This window comes from Neolamprologus multifasciatus, chromosome 16 (genome assembly GCF_963576455.1).
Source record: "Neolamprologus multifasciatus chromosome 16, fNeoMul1.2, whole genome shotgun sequence".
In the NCBI taxonomy this organism is placed as follows: Eukaryota; Metazoa; Chordata; class Actinopteri; order Cichliformes; family Cichlidae; genus Neolamprologus; species Neolamprologus multifasciatus.
This window is the reverse complement of record NC_140454.1, coordinates 11,760,113-11,774,354: the sequence shown is the minus strand read 5'-3', so window position 1 is coordinate 11,774,354 and position 14,242 is coordinate 11,760,113. Positions and strand designations below refer to the sequence as shown.

The following is a 14,242-nucleotide window of genomic DNA, read 5'->3' as shown; positions in this document are numbered from 1 at the left end:
TAAAGCGTTTGTTAATCGTCTTTAGACTGAAAAGATATAAATTCAAATTCAAATTTTAAAATCCTTATTTAAACCACAACATTAAAAAATCTGTAAGAGGTTTAAGAATATCTAAGTCAACTATTAATACAAATTATGAGGTCAAACAATACAGTGTAAGTGTTCTGTGTAAAGTATTGATGGAATATGATACAGAATGTGGATAATGTAAAGCAGGGGTTGGCAACCCTAGGGTTAACTGATGGCACGACCATAGCTGGACTGGCCATCGGGCGTACCGGGCATTTGCTCGGTGGGCCGATGATTTTTTATTTATATTTTTGTAACGGTATAAACAATCAAAGGTGGTGGATTGGCCAGATGCTGGCCAGTTGTTTGGTGGTGGCTATGGCGTTGCTTCCACGGATTCAGTAACATTAGCAAGTGGTGGAAGCCAGCGGGTGGATGAGAGACAGGGGAGGCAGGAGGAGAGACCCGAGGCGGCCCCCGGTCCGAGTGTCAGGTGAACTGAACTTCAGGTAAGAAGTTATGACCTGCAGTCTATCTGGGTCAGATATAAACCAAGTTTTTGTGCAGTTTATTTTCGTTGTGCTGACTTTTTACAGTCAGTTACAATAACTCGTACTGCGTACTAGCTAGCATGAACTTTATTTTATTCATAAGTTAGTAGAGTTGCCAACCGTCCCGTAAAAAGACGGAATCGTCTCATATTCAGAGAAAATATTACGCGTTTCGTATTGAGCTGAAAAGGAACACAGTTTGTCCCGGACTTCAGCTAGGATGGTAAAGGCACAAAGCTGGAGTTTTTCTGTCGTTACGCTGTCAGCTGCATCTTCTTCTCTCATTCTCTCCCCTCCCTCTCCTGTTGCTACTTCAGTCATGAAACTGATCAATGATCAGCTGATCGGCTTTTCTCTCTTGTTTATCGCCCACTTTGCGCCAGAAAGAGGAAACCAATCGCGCTAAACAACAGCAGCACGTTTAAGCTTGATCAGCTGTTGTTAGAATTTATTTGATTTTAATTTCTAGTATCAGCTGATGTTTGCTGGAGCCACAGCTGTAAAGCTGCTGGTCATGATATCGGTTTGGATATGTGGTGAGAGGGAAACATGAAGATGAAACCAGGAGATGTCCTTACTGAATCATCAGAGCTGAACAGGTGATGGAGAAACAGGTTTACCTTTTAGGTGACATGAATGAGTTGAAGGGAAGTTATGAACTGTTTCTGAGAGACAAATAACACCAGGACCTTTTTCTAAGTAGCTGACAGCTGGTAACTGTGCAGGGGCGGGTCTAGCAAGGTTTTGCCAGGGGGGCCAGGTAGGGCATTAACAGGGAAAGGGGGGCATAAAGGAATACTTTTCTTTCTTATTCTCATTTAAAATGTCTGGCTTTTAATAAATAATTATCTGAATCTTACAACTAAAGTTTTAATCTGATGTAAAATGTATAGAAATCATACATATACCAAGAAGATTGTACATCACTGTCACAACAGCATTTGTTTTCATTCAAAGGCTTTATGGCTTTAATACCTGGTGGGCCGGTCTTTAGTCAAAATGCCCGAGCCGATTTTTTGTCCCAGTCCAGCCCTGGTCACGACACGCAGTGAGTTAATCTGAGAAGGTGCATCAAAAAATAAATGGCCACGCCAGCGGTGCACATCGCAAATTAGCTCGCATAGACACATTAGTTGTGCCGCTTCTTAATGATGGTATCTTAGCTAACAACCCCAACTACCAGATTCAACTTGTAATTGACTAAAAATAACTTAGCCTACTGGTGAGAGGGACGTTTTTAGCTTTCCATATTCCGACACTTCAAAAGCTTCAGGAGCTTTCCGCTCAGCACAGCATCAGCACCACGGAGATACATGGATACATCCATAGACTCGAGACAGAATTCACAATGTGTTTTTCGGACTTTCAGTATGGACCAATGTTTTATTTTCTGATCAAACCAGAAATCTTTAATGAGCAGCTGGATTTGTCTCGCATTAACTGGCTGAGTTAATGCCAGTTAATGCAACATCGAAGCAGCTGGAATCCACAGCTGTGCATTTTCACCTGCTGGACATCACTACCTGAGAAGTTTAACTGTCTTCAGAACATTGCAGAGGCCTTATTGACAGTATTTGGCTCCACATATCTGTGTGAGCAGATTTTCTCTCACATGAGTGTCCTCAGGCAGCCGTCTGAATGCTGGACACTCGGAGACCTGTGTCTCTGAGTGGGAGACCAGAGATCACATTAACATGTGTGTCTCTGTATTAACAAACATGCCATATTGGCCCAGTTTATTTTTCTTATGATCGTTGTGAGGAGACCATAAATAGCATTTGTATTTTCTGTTGTACAGTTCATTTGCTGTTTTTTCTTGTTATGGATAAAAAGTGTCTTTTTTTTTGTTTCAAAATAGCTGATAACTATTCGCTGATAGCTGCCAACATCTGCGAACAAATATAATTCTATAAAATTTTTCTATATAGTGTGTAACTGTTAATATAGAGCGTTATTAAATTTATTGCTAATGCAATCATATGGCACATTGAATTCTGAGGAAATTTTAAATGGCACTCATCATCAGAAAGGTGGCCGACCCCTGATGTACAGGATTCTAAATTGTTAGCCTGAATATAAAGATCAAATCCTTAACATATTAATTCCAGTAAATATATCAAATCAAGCATAACACTTCCAGTATGTAATCACTTAGATAATAAAATTGTCTGGTACATAATTTCTATCTGTGTCCTAAAACCCAACCGTGTAGATCTTTAGTTTCCTACTGACTTCAGTAATTTGGTTACTTTCCTGAGACTGATGTTTGGGGTCTGAAATGATGCTCTTCCACAACTGCTCCACAAGTGCTATCAAATTAAGTTTGTTTCCCTCTTAATAAACTACACCAGCATCATCAGGTCAAGTCTTTAATTTTAGATGTGCTATTATATGTTGAGTCTGTTTTAACAGCCCTAAAGCATTTGAATTCTTTATAACAGAGCAATAGCAGCATTTCTCGCAGCGCCTTCTGCTGGTGACGTTACAGCTCACATGCCTCGACCCCATTTAGCTGTTTGATCAGAGGAGACTGGAACAGCTTCGGAGCTTCCTCAGAGGTTAAGCCCCGCTTCCTTAAAGTCAAGCTGCTAGTCAGCAGAGTGAGAACGTGTTGTAAGATGTAAAGGAGTTAAAGTGGAGCAGCCAGCAGCAGGTCATTAAACTGGGACACGGCACCGCTTCGAATCCACCCAGACATCTCTCAAATGCATTGTGAACGTTTGGTGTTAGGCCATAAATGTATTAGTCTCCACGCAGAGCTGCTGTCACGGCATCTTTGTGTGACTCTTCCTGTCGGACTGTTCCAGTTTGTTGCTGAAAACACAAAGACGCAGGACACTTACAGAGACAGAGACACTACGGCACACTCTGTAAAAGTGTGCCGTAGTGTCGAGTGGAGCGAGAAACATACACCCACTGACACCTGTGTATGTGCAAGTGCAGCAGATGTAATTATATACTGTGTGTCCATATCAGTGTGCAGGGTACAATAACGCTGATTAAAGATTAAATCTCCCTCTATTGGACACACACACACCTACACACACACACACACACACACACACACACACACACACACACACACACACACACACACACACACACTCAGCCTGAATGATCATGTCGTGCTCTCTTTCTCTCTCTCCATTACGTGATTCTCACTCGATGATGAAAAGCTCTTTGGCCTGAAGTCAGTGCTCCTCCATGCCAGGCTAAGAGTGTATTTGTGTATTTGTGTGTGTGTGCGGTGTGTGACAGTGACCTGGCTGAGCAGCCTATCAGCAGTCAGGTCGGATGACATCACAATCATTGTGCTGCAGGAGGGCATTTGCTGCTATCAGTGAGCTCCAGAGAGGACAGCTTCCATATAAAGCTGCTGTAAATCAGAAGAGCTGATTATTTTGTTTCTAGATCATCATTCGGCTGGTTGTCCGAAGATCCATAGAGTCAAGTTTGTCATTTTCCTTTCTGTTTTTCTTCTCCTTGCATGAAGAGTAGACCTCAGAAGTGCTCCAAAGTTACAAACTGTCAGTAACTGAAGGACAATGTTATTACTCACCACTCTGAGAATTACCCAGACACTTTACTCAAGAAATAAGTAATGAGTCTGACGGACTCTATCGGTTCTGTCTATTTACTGGGTTGCTATTACTGACTCATGTCTATCAAGTTATGGAAATGAAATGAAATGAATAAATATAGTAAAATGTAGTAGTGCTAAGTGATTCCAGTTCTGCCTGGAGAGAAGCCTGTATGTAATGATGCAGGTAAAACTTGGTAAGGACATTTGATGATATTATTACAAACCAGGAAAAGATGAAATACCACAATTAAAATTTTCTGTCAAAGACATGTAATAATACATGAGTACAGTAAAAGCTTACATCATAACTTCTGCCAAAAAAAAATAAGAAATACCCACAGAAACTGCAACAAAATAAAGAGAATCTAGTCAATATGTGCACAGAGTCTATGTGGGTAAAAATTCAAAACATGAATTACATAACAGGAGGAGGAGGACTGCATAAGATGGTGAATCAGCCATGAATAAAGCATGGATAATTGGAAATTCATGATCCTGATATTAATAAAATTAGCTAGGAAGCCAAATGGAAGTCATGGGTGTGTCACCTGCTGCTTTTCAGCTTTGTCATGTAAAATTAATTCTAATAATTTAAAAACATTTCCACATTGCAGATTTCTAATAAAAATACAGAAAACAGAGTCAAATATCTTAAACTAAAAAAAGAGTAATGGGACTGTTTATGAGCTGTTGTGCCAACGTGGCTCATTATGTCAGCAGAAGAGAGGGAATATTAAAACATTAAAAAATAACCCTCAGGTTTTAACTTCTCCTGTGGCAAAGCATTTTCTGGATCAACAAGTTTGCACTTTCAAGGCAGTGACAAAGTGCAATACTAATTACCAATTTGGAGCATGTTCCATAACAAACTTAAACACACACTCTCCAAACCCTTCAGCTTTATATTCTTGTATGATTTACATTAATGTTTAATGAACCAGCTGTGGGGAGTCCACTGCCAAAACTGCATTGTTGTCTATCCTGCCTCCTTAAGGAAGAGTTTGATCTTGTTGGATAAAGAAGATAAACGTCACACCCTCATCCACCTATTTCTCAACAAAATGATTTTAGTATATCTACATCTACATACACTAGTGTCTGTCACTTTTCCTGTGTAAAGTACTTAAATTGTCAGTCCCTCTGTATGTGACCAGTGTGCAAACAAATACACTCTCTGGCCACTTCTGCTCCTTAACATAAATATAATCAGCCAATCACTTGGCAGCCATTCAGGTCATGTAGGCATATATACATGGTTGAGACGACCTGCTGCACTTCACCCGGAGCATCAAAATGGACGATAAAGCTGCTTTAACTGACTTTGAATGTGACACAGTCCTTGGTGCCAGATGGGCTGGTCTGAGTTTCTCAGAAACTGCTGATCTGCTGGGATTTTCCCACGCAAGCCCCCAGGACAAGTGAGGTGTACCTAATTAAGTGGCAAGTGTACATTTTAAACTGAACCCATTAGTTAAGCTCAGGAAAAACAAAACCACAAATGGAAAAAAATTGTTTATAGCTTAAAGGGAAAGAGAGCCGTGACTTTTTAGACCATGAAGTGTGGATGTGCTGTACTGAGTGTACTTACAGTATTTTTTTTTTTTGCCTCAGTGGCAATTAGTGACCACCAGGAGGCAGCATACACACTTGTACCCGCACAAAGACACATTTATACACCCACAAATTCGCTAATTAAATGAGTGAATTCCCATGATCCACTTTCTCAGTACAAATGAAGAGATTAACTCACATGAGACTAATTACATTTACAATATTACAGCTCCTCTCCTGTTGTTTGATTTTAAGAGAAGATAAAGCTATTTTATAGGGATTATTTGGAGTCAGAAGTCATGTGAATGTACTTTGAAAAGTGGGTTTTGTGTTTGGAGTTTATAGAAAAGGGTGAAAGGGAAAGAGTCCTGGTAATTGTAAAAACTGAGTTTCTGATTGGATGCTTCTTACGTATAGTGAAAATGTCAAAATCAACCCTCCTTTTTTACGGAGCCCCGCAGGGGACATGGGAGAAAAAAAATTAAGACGGACTTTTGCGAGATCTCGCAAAAGTTGAATTCCAACAATGGCGGCATCTACTTAGTTAATAGTAATATTACTCTTTCTGGGTCACAAAATACACTTTTAAGATATTTTGAGGCGTGAATGTAGTTGTGTAAACGTCAGATATCTGCTCGGTTTACAAGACATCACATATTTGCAAAAGTGCTCCGACATTTTCGGAGATGTATGAAACTTTTGCGAGATCTCTCAAAACTTTTGCGAGATCTCTCAAAACTTTTGCGAGGTCTCGCAAAAGTCCGTCTTAATTTTTTTTCTCCCATGTTCCCTGCGGGGCTCCGTAGTTTTTCCTTTTGTCATCTGACTGTGTGTGCGTGAATAAGCTAGCTCTAATTAGCTCTCCTGGGCTAATAAAGGTCACAGTGTTGTGTTGCTCAAACCCCATTCATAATAAGCAGGGAAATAAAGAGTTATTAATAGGCACATATTGAAACAGTGTGTGCATGTTTGTTAGACAGCAAAGGGGTATGTGTTGATGTGTGGTCTTGTGTTGATGTATTCAGCAGTGTATGAATAGATCCTGCTGATGGATTCACACACTCATAGTGCTGTATGGTGATGACAACAGGCTCAACAGTAGCGACTGGGTACGATCAGCTATGAACCAATGATCTGTGCCTCCCTGACTATATCCTTGACCACTAACCCAAAATAATTCATGCCCATGTTGGTGCTAAGACACTGGTAAAAGACAAGTATGACCAGTATAAAGTTGATGCATGCAGTATGGCTGAGCTACACAGCTTAAAAGCTGATTAGTTTATTGACTGCTGTCAGTTTTGGCTTCGCCCGATCTACAATGCACCAAACCTGTGTCGCGCTTTCTATCGGTGGTAGGTTCACAGTGCATAATAACTATTGTATAATATAATAAATACAGATAGAATAGTGTGTAATGATGTGGATCGTTTTGTGTTGTGTGTCAGAACAATGAGGCAATTGCTGAATGAAAACAGGAGGAGTGATCCACCTGCTGCCGTCAGGCCTGCAGGTATCAGGCTGTGATGTTCACCTTTATAGTGGACAGAAATTATTTTTTGGAGTGGCACAAATAATTAGTGTGCCATCTTATTGAATGCAGAACAGCTGATTGTTCTGTAAATAGTTTGAAATGGTTATTAAAAAAAAGAGTAAAAGGTAAATGGGTGCAAGTAACTTTGTTGTTTGCAAAACTTGTGCATATGATTTTAGAATTGACAATTTATATTTGCATGTAAAGTTATGAAATATGATTCAATAAACATGTTTGTGGTTGTTACAGTAAAAAATATAACTTTTTTCTACTCGGATTTTATGTTTTTTCTCTGATTTTAGATAAATTGTGTTAATACAGTATGTCAAAATGAAAACATCACTGTAAATTCAGACATGTGAGGTTGTGCTGAAAAGGATGATACCCAACAAGGCAAAGTAAATAGTTTTTAAAGGTGAAATATAGAAGTAAAAGCAAAGTAGTTAAAAATGGCCAATTATACCCTGGCCCCATGTTAAAACGTTTTTTTTTTTTTAAGTAACGCAATAGTTACTTTTCAAGTAATTAATTACTTTTAGAATCTTGTAACTCAGTTACTAACTCAGTTACTTTTTTGAAGAAGTAACTAGTAACTATAATTAATTACTTTTTCAAAGTAACTTGCCCAACTCTGGTCATGATGGCGTTCAGTTGTAGTTTTGTACGTGCAGGTGGACAGAGACAACTGCTTATGCGGACACTTTTTTTTTTTAAACTGTTTGCGTGGACATGATATTTTTGAAAACAGTAGAGGACAAACCCTGTTGTTGGTCAGTAGATAAATAATTTGTTGGTTTATTCCTTTCCTTTTCTTTTTTTGTCATGATGCCACAAACTGCGAGCGAGTGAGCAACCCGGTGACACAAAGAGAGACAGACAGAGAGAGAGAAAGTGGGATTTCCACTGAGACACAGGGGCTGTCATCACCGTTCACCATGAATATCATCACCTCAGTGATTCACATACACTGTGCACTCTGTCCTCCTCTACCCTCACACACGTGTCTCTCCGCGTTCACACAAACAGTCAGGCAGCGAGTCTGCGCTGTTTGGTGTGGGATTTCTCTTGGTTAGTTTTTTATGTTATCAGGGGAGCAGATTATAGGAAAGAGGGAGAGGAGGAGGAGGCTGAGGAGGTGAGACAGCTGTCTTCCTGTCCGTAATGTGGAGTAGTTTCATGAGTCGAGGTAGGAAATTCTTATTCTGTTTATTTCTGTTTTAGCGCCACATTCAGACGCTTTGTTCTTTGATGCTATTTTATTTATTTTTTAAAGTTCTGTCTGAAATGTTGTTTATGTGGGCACTTAGGAGTTTATGGGGGAACCTGGAGGTTGTGACCTGGATTCACACTTTCAACTGAGGCTGAGTTTTGTCTAAAAAAGGTTGAAAACTGTTACTGTCCAAGAGAAAGACTCAGCTGTTCATCAGAGGATTATTATATTTAAGAAGAGTTATGTACACAACTCATTGTCTGGAGCTGGTTTCTAGTATTGTTATTTCAGTACACATAAGTGCACATTTTTATTCATTTGTTTTACTGTATTTGGATTTTTTTATTTTTATTTTAAGACACAAATAAAGTTATTACAGGTAACTACAAGAGGGATATTAATGTGTGAAATTCGCATAGCTTCATCTCACAGTTTTCAACAACTTCCATACAGGTAGCACTACAGTGTGTTCAAAACTGGTACCTACATAAAGCATGCAGATAAACTGCCTTTTTAATTTCTAATTGGCGGAATTTCCACTCAGGATTTATACTACGTGCAAAAAAAGGGAATGCACACAAACATATGAAAGTGGACTGTACGCCTGACTTGTACTGACTACCATTGCTCGCTCAGATATGTTTCAGAAATCTCAGTGTATAGATGAACATTTGGGTTCCATATAGTACATGAAGGTTCATGGACATAACTGTGTATCACATAAGAAGAGAGTAAAGCCCACTGACTCTGTGACTGCTTCCTGGCTGTTCTGACATTCCTCTTATAATAGATAGCGTGACTGCTGTGATTACATGCACGCTGCTGCTCATCACCACAGAGCATCGTGTGCTTAGGAGACAAAAACACACACAGCAGATTCCCTTTACCACTGCAACCATGTCTGGTTTGATTTATGCAGATCAACCTTTCTTGCCAGTGTCCACAATCTGTGGACTGCAGTACTGTGCAAAAGTCTTGACTCATCCCTCATTCTTTTATATGTTGCTTCCAAGAAGCCAGACTTGCTTGTAATTTTTTTAATGATCTCAAGTAATAGTTCTTCAAGTTTTTTTTTGTGTTTTTCTTTGGACATTAGCTGCTTTCCCCTCTTATTTCCAGTCCAGTCTTTGAACCTGACCATTTTCAGAGAAACAATGACTTACAAATCATTCAAGCATGAAAAAGACGCCTAAATCAAGGGATGAACCACTTTTGTGCTGGTTCATCTTAGCAAAGAACCACATTTAAATTATATCTTTAAGCACTTTGTTACTAGCAGCCTGTTGCAAAAACCTAGAATTTATCCAGTTTGACAAGCATGAAATAGCCTTTTTGCACCAACAAGATGATTTCCAAAGAGCTATAGCCAAAACCTCGGCATGTCTCATCATGGTATGCAGTGTGTCCTTTAAAAATGTGAGGAGGCTAGAAAAGTGGAGGATGAAAGAAGATGCAGCATGCCTAAAAACTATCTACAGCAAATGAACAGTATCTGAAAGTGATGTCCTTAAAGGCTTAGGTTCATAGATTTAAGTCTGTTCTCATTCAAATGAGATATTTCCACCTGAATAAATATTAAATCTGACACCATAATGGTTTCTAAGTTATCTGAGGCCTTTCTCTGTGGCGTGTGGCTGTTCTCCCTTTGTGGGTCTCCTCCCACAGTCCAAATACATGCATGCTAGGTTAACTGCTGATTCTAAATTGACTGCAGTTGTGAATGTTTTTGCGTTTTCCATTTTGTCTCCATCTCCATGCATGCAGTAGACTGGTGACCTGTCCATGGTAAACCCCACCTCTTGCCCTATGGCAACTAGATTTAGCAGGTAATGGTATATATAGATGTGCTGTGGCGAGGACTCTGAGGTTTACTGCTTTTGTTTGATTTAGTTAGCTGCATCGACTGTCTTACTGTAGTGTTTCTATTGCTTTCTAGCCTCTAGCTGAAGTGAAAAGGTGTAATTTGGGAAGTAATAGAAGAGTACATCATCAGCTTAACTTCACGTTGATATCTGACACCCTTGATCTCTGGTGGCTGCACTAACAGGTGGGTGGGTAATGAAAAGTGATGAAATGGAGATAAAGTGAAGAGTCTGAGGAGTCTGTTTTTTTAAAGCTGTGTTATAGGGTATCTTTTGTTGCTGGATTATTGCTTTAGATTTCATTCATGATGTAGATATTAAAGTTTCACAATCTTGTCGCCAGCAGTAAAAAATATACTAGAAAAATATTTTTGAGAGGGCTACAGATCATATAAAGAAATACTGTTGCGGCTCGTCTCACAGCTAATTTCAAAGTAAAAGTCTTTTGTCTCGTGGTGTTTCTTTTTAGGGTTGCAGAAAATGATAATTCTTAACCTTTTAAGATTTTAATGAAAGTGACCTTTCCCTAGCACTGCCCCCAGGATAAGCTTTACATTTTCAGCCCCCACTATAGAGTCTAAGGAATTTTCTCCTGCAGGTGATTGTGCTGTTATGTTTCTGTCTGTTTCTACTGTTTTCTCTCGAGTCTCAGACGGGAGCTCTCCTGTCTGCTTTCATATTCTTGATTGGTCTGCTCTGGGTGTGTTTGTCTTCTTTTTGGATGAAGAAGGTTCTGAACATGACCTACTTACACACAAACACACACACACACACAAGCTTGTTATGCTAATGTTTGTGTTTCTCTGCATAATAATAATGCAGTGTGATGTCTAATGCTGCCGTCAGCAGATCCACACTCTGCCTATGTCCCTCCACAGCTCGTTCTCTGTGGATAAGGAATGTCTAAGATGCAGATGAAGGTAGTGAGACGAGTTCTCCTCCCAAAAGGATCAGTGGTGTATTAATATCCTAATACTTTCAGGCTTCATGTGCAGCTGCAGTGGTTTCAGCTGCAGGGTTTTCTGCAGTGGGAAGCAGGTGACGGATACTGTACTGTAAAGGATGTCCTGAGGCAGAACTCAGCACATAGAGGCTCCACTCGTAGGCTGCTCACCTGAACCTCTTTAGTGACGCATGAGTAGAATGTTGCGGAGCAGGGCAGGCAGGTTTAGGACCTAAGGATGCAGGATACGGGACTTCTGAGTAGAACTGAAAGTAATTGCGGGCTGATCTCTAATAAAAAATTCCTAAGTAATCCAACAAGAAACAGAACCAGGGAGAAAAAAAACATCCCAGAAAACAGGAAACGTATACCTTCATAGAATGAAGGATGATAAAACAACCAAAAGAAGCAAACTAAGGACTTAAATATACACATGAGGTAAGAGCAGAGTGGAGACGCCTGGTGAACACAGCGGAACAGAATCCAACTAATGAGTCAAGGGAAGCAAAACTGAACGTAACACACACGGGATGAGAGACTATCAAAATAAGATAGAAAACCAACAAACACAGAGACAGAAACCCTGGCTGCTACTAATGATGACATTCATAGCTGCTAAGCAAATATAGAAGTCGTGTGTCATGGTTGGTACATACATACCATAACATAACATAAAACATTATGACTTCATTGTTTTCATAATTACCAACAGCTTCAAAATTAAGTCACAACTGCTGCAAACAAACCAATAGATACTGATTGCACATAGGGCTGGGCCATATCATACCGTTCACTGTAATATCGGTATAATGTTGGGCAACGATAAGAAAATGAAATATCGCGATAGAATTTGGGTAAAACACACATGTGCAGTGCCTTTGTTTTCATATGCACATGGCGGAAAAAGCATGGCGGAGAATGAGAAGGGCGAAAGTGGATCGTTGAATGAAACGGATGAACCAGAATTGGTTTGTAAAAATGCTGCAACTTCAGTGGTGTGGAACTGGTTTAGCTTTCGTCCGTCAGATACACAACAAAGCACTATTTTTGGTAGAGTATGCTAGCGGGCCGTCGTTATTACCGTGTTTTTTGGTAAATACAGCACACTTAAAATCAATCCTTTGATTTTTCTGAAAGTCGACAGCGCCCCTTATAATCCCGTGTGCCTTATGTATGAAAACTGGTTGTGTTTACTGACCTCGAAATGATTTTATGTGGTACACAGCGCTCGAAAATCTGTCAAATGCTTTAGTACGACTTTGCTAAGCTATGAACCCGCACCGCTTGATGGATTGTCGGAGCATTACGGCTATTGTAGGGAGGAGCCTCGCGGAGTGATATGTACTGTGCTTCAACATAATATTACCGTATTGTGTGTGTATAACCTCTTTAAGTTTTGTGGATATTATACATGGTTATCCTGAGGATATGTCGGCCAATTTCCACTGGAAATGCTTTTTGGTTAAACTGTCAGCAAGGAATTTGCATTTGCACTGTTACATTTTTATATAACTTTAATGCACATAAAAAACAGCTGCTTGTTTAAGTGAAAATACATTGATGGTTTGTTTTTTGCACTAATAAAGTTGTGGAGTTGTAAAGTATTTTGTCTAGTGTCAATTATATCGTCAGTTATATCATTATCGCAAATTTTCAAATGTATATCGTGATAAATATTTTTGGTCATATCGCCCTGCTCTAATTACACAGACAATATAAAATCCTTTAATATCAGTAATCTGTATTTGCCTACTGCCTCAGATGAAAATGTCTGTTATGTAAAATGCCTGTGTTAGATGAGCGCAAGAAATTGTTTGTTCTACAGGACATCATTTGTTCCAGTGCAGGCTGTCACCAACATATACACATAAGATATACATGATAAACAGTTGGGACTGGTGGGACACAACGCCCATGATGGAGTTTTGAATTAATGGGATGGTATTTACAGTTACGTTGCTAACTTTTTAGACAAAAACACAACATCTGTACACCACCACAGCAGATTTTAAACCAGGCAGCTACTTTCAGCTTTAATTTAGTAAATTGAACAAAAATACTGCAGTAACTGTTTAGGAATCACAGCCACTTTTAGATGTAGACGTGTTTTCAAAGGCTAAAAAAGTAATCAGACAAATAAAGCCACTTCACTGGTGCACAGAAACAAAATTGCAGAAGTCGTGTTATTGTCTAAGAAGTTACAGATCTAACTGTATTCAGTGGTTTTCTACTGTAACTGAGCACCTAAGGCCCTACTAGCTGCATCAATGTGCTGCTTTAATCTATGCCTTTAAGCACCTCCTAATTATCACAAACATACTCAAACTCTGATGGATGCTTTGGGAGCAATTTGGAGTTCAGCGTCTTGTCCAACGACACTTTGACGGGCAGACTGGAGGATCGAACCACTGACCTTCTGCTAAGTAGAGGACCTGCTGTGCCTCCTGAGCTGTAATTGAGAGCACATTTTTGCACTGGTGGGGTATCCTTTCACTGCGATGCTTTTTCCCCCCAGAATTTTCCATTTCTGTTGGGAACGTCGCTAAAACTTTCCCACTCCAAACTTGAATAAGCCAGCATTTCTTTTATCTAAATAACAACATATCAAACACATGGTTACTTTTACTCATTGCTTCCGCTGCTGTCGTTATTTTGATGTCGTCACATGAGCTTTCGCTGCATCTGCACAGGTAGCCGATAGCCTGGCAGCAGATTCCCAGTTTCTTTTGCGCTTACTGCAGCTAAAATATTTGAGTTTCTAAAAATGCCATAAGCCCTTATTCCATTTTAAGTTAGCACCAGATGGGGAGGTGGGTGATTTCAGTGTGACTGTGTAAAAAGATTTATGTCCACACAACATGAGTAATATACACTCACGCAGACACACACACAAATACCCGTGGTAACCATAGACGTGTGAACCGGCAACTGCTCTGATCTTATCTCACACACACACACACATGCACACACAGCAGTGACTGCAGCGGGGTAATGTAATC

The 14,242-nt window shown here is 39.7% G+C and overlaps 1 protein-coding gene across 2 annotated transcripts in view; it reads left to right on the top strand.

Annotated features, from left to right (window-relative positions):
- Positions 1-14,242, top strand: part of znf385b (zinc finger protein 385B) — a 60,220-nt gene that overhangs the window by 27,201 nt on the left and 18,777 nt on the right. The window lies entirely within an intron of this gene.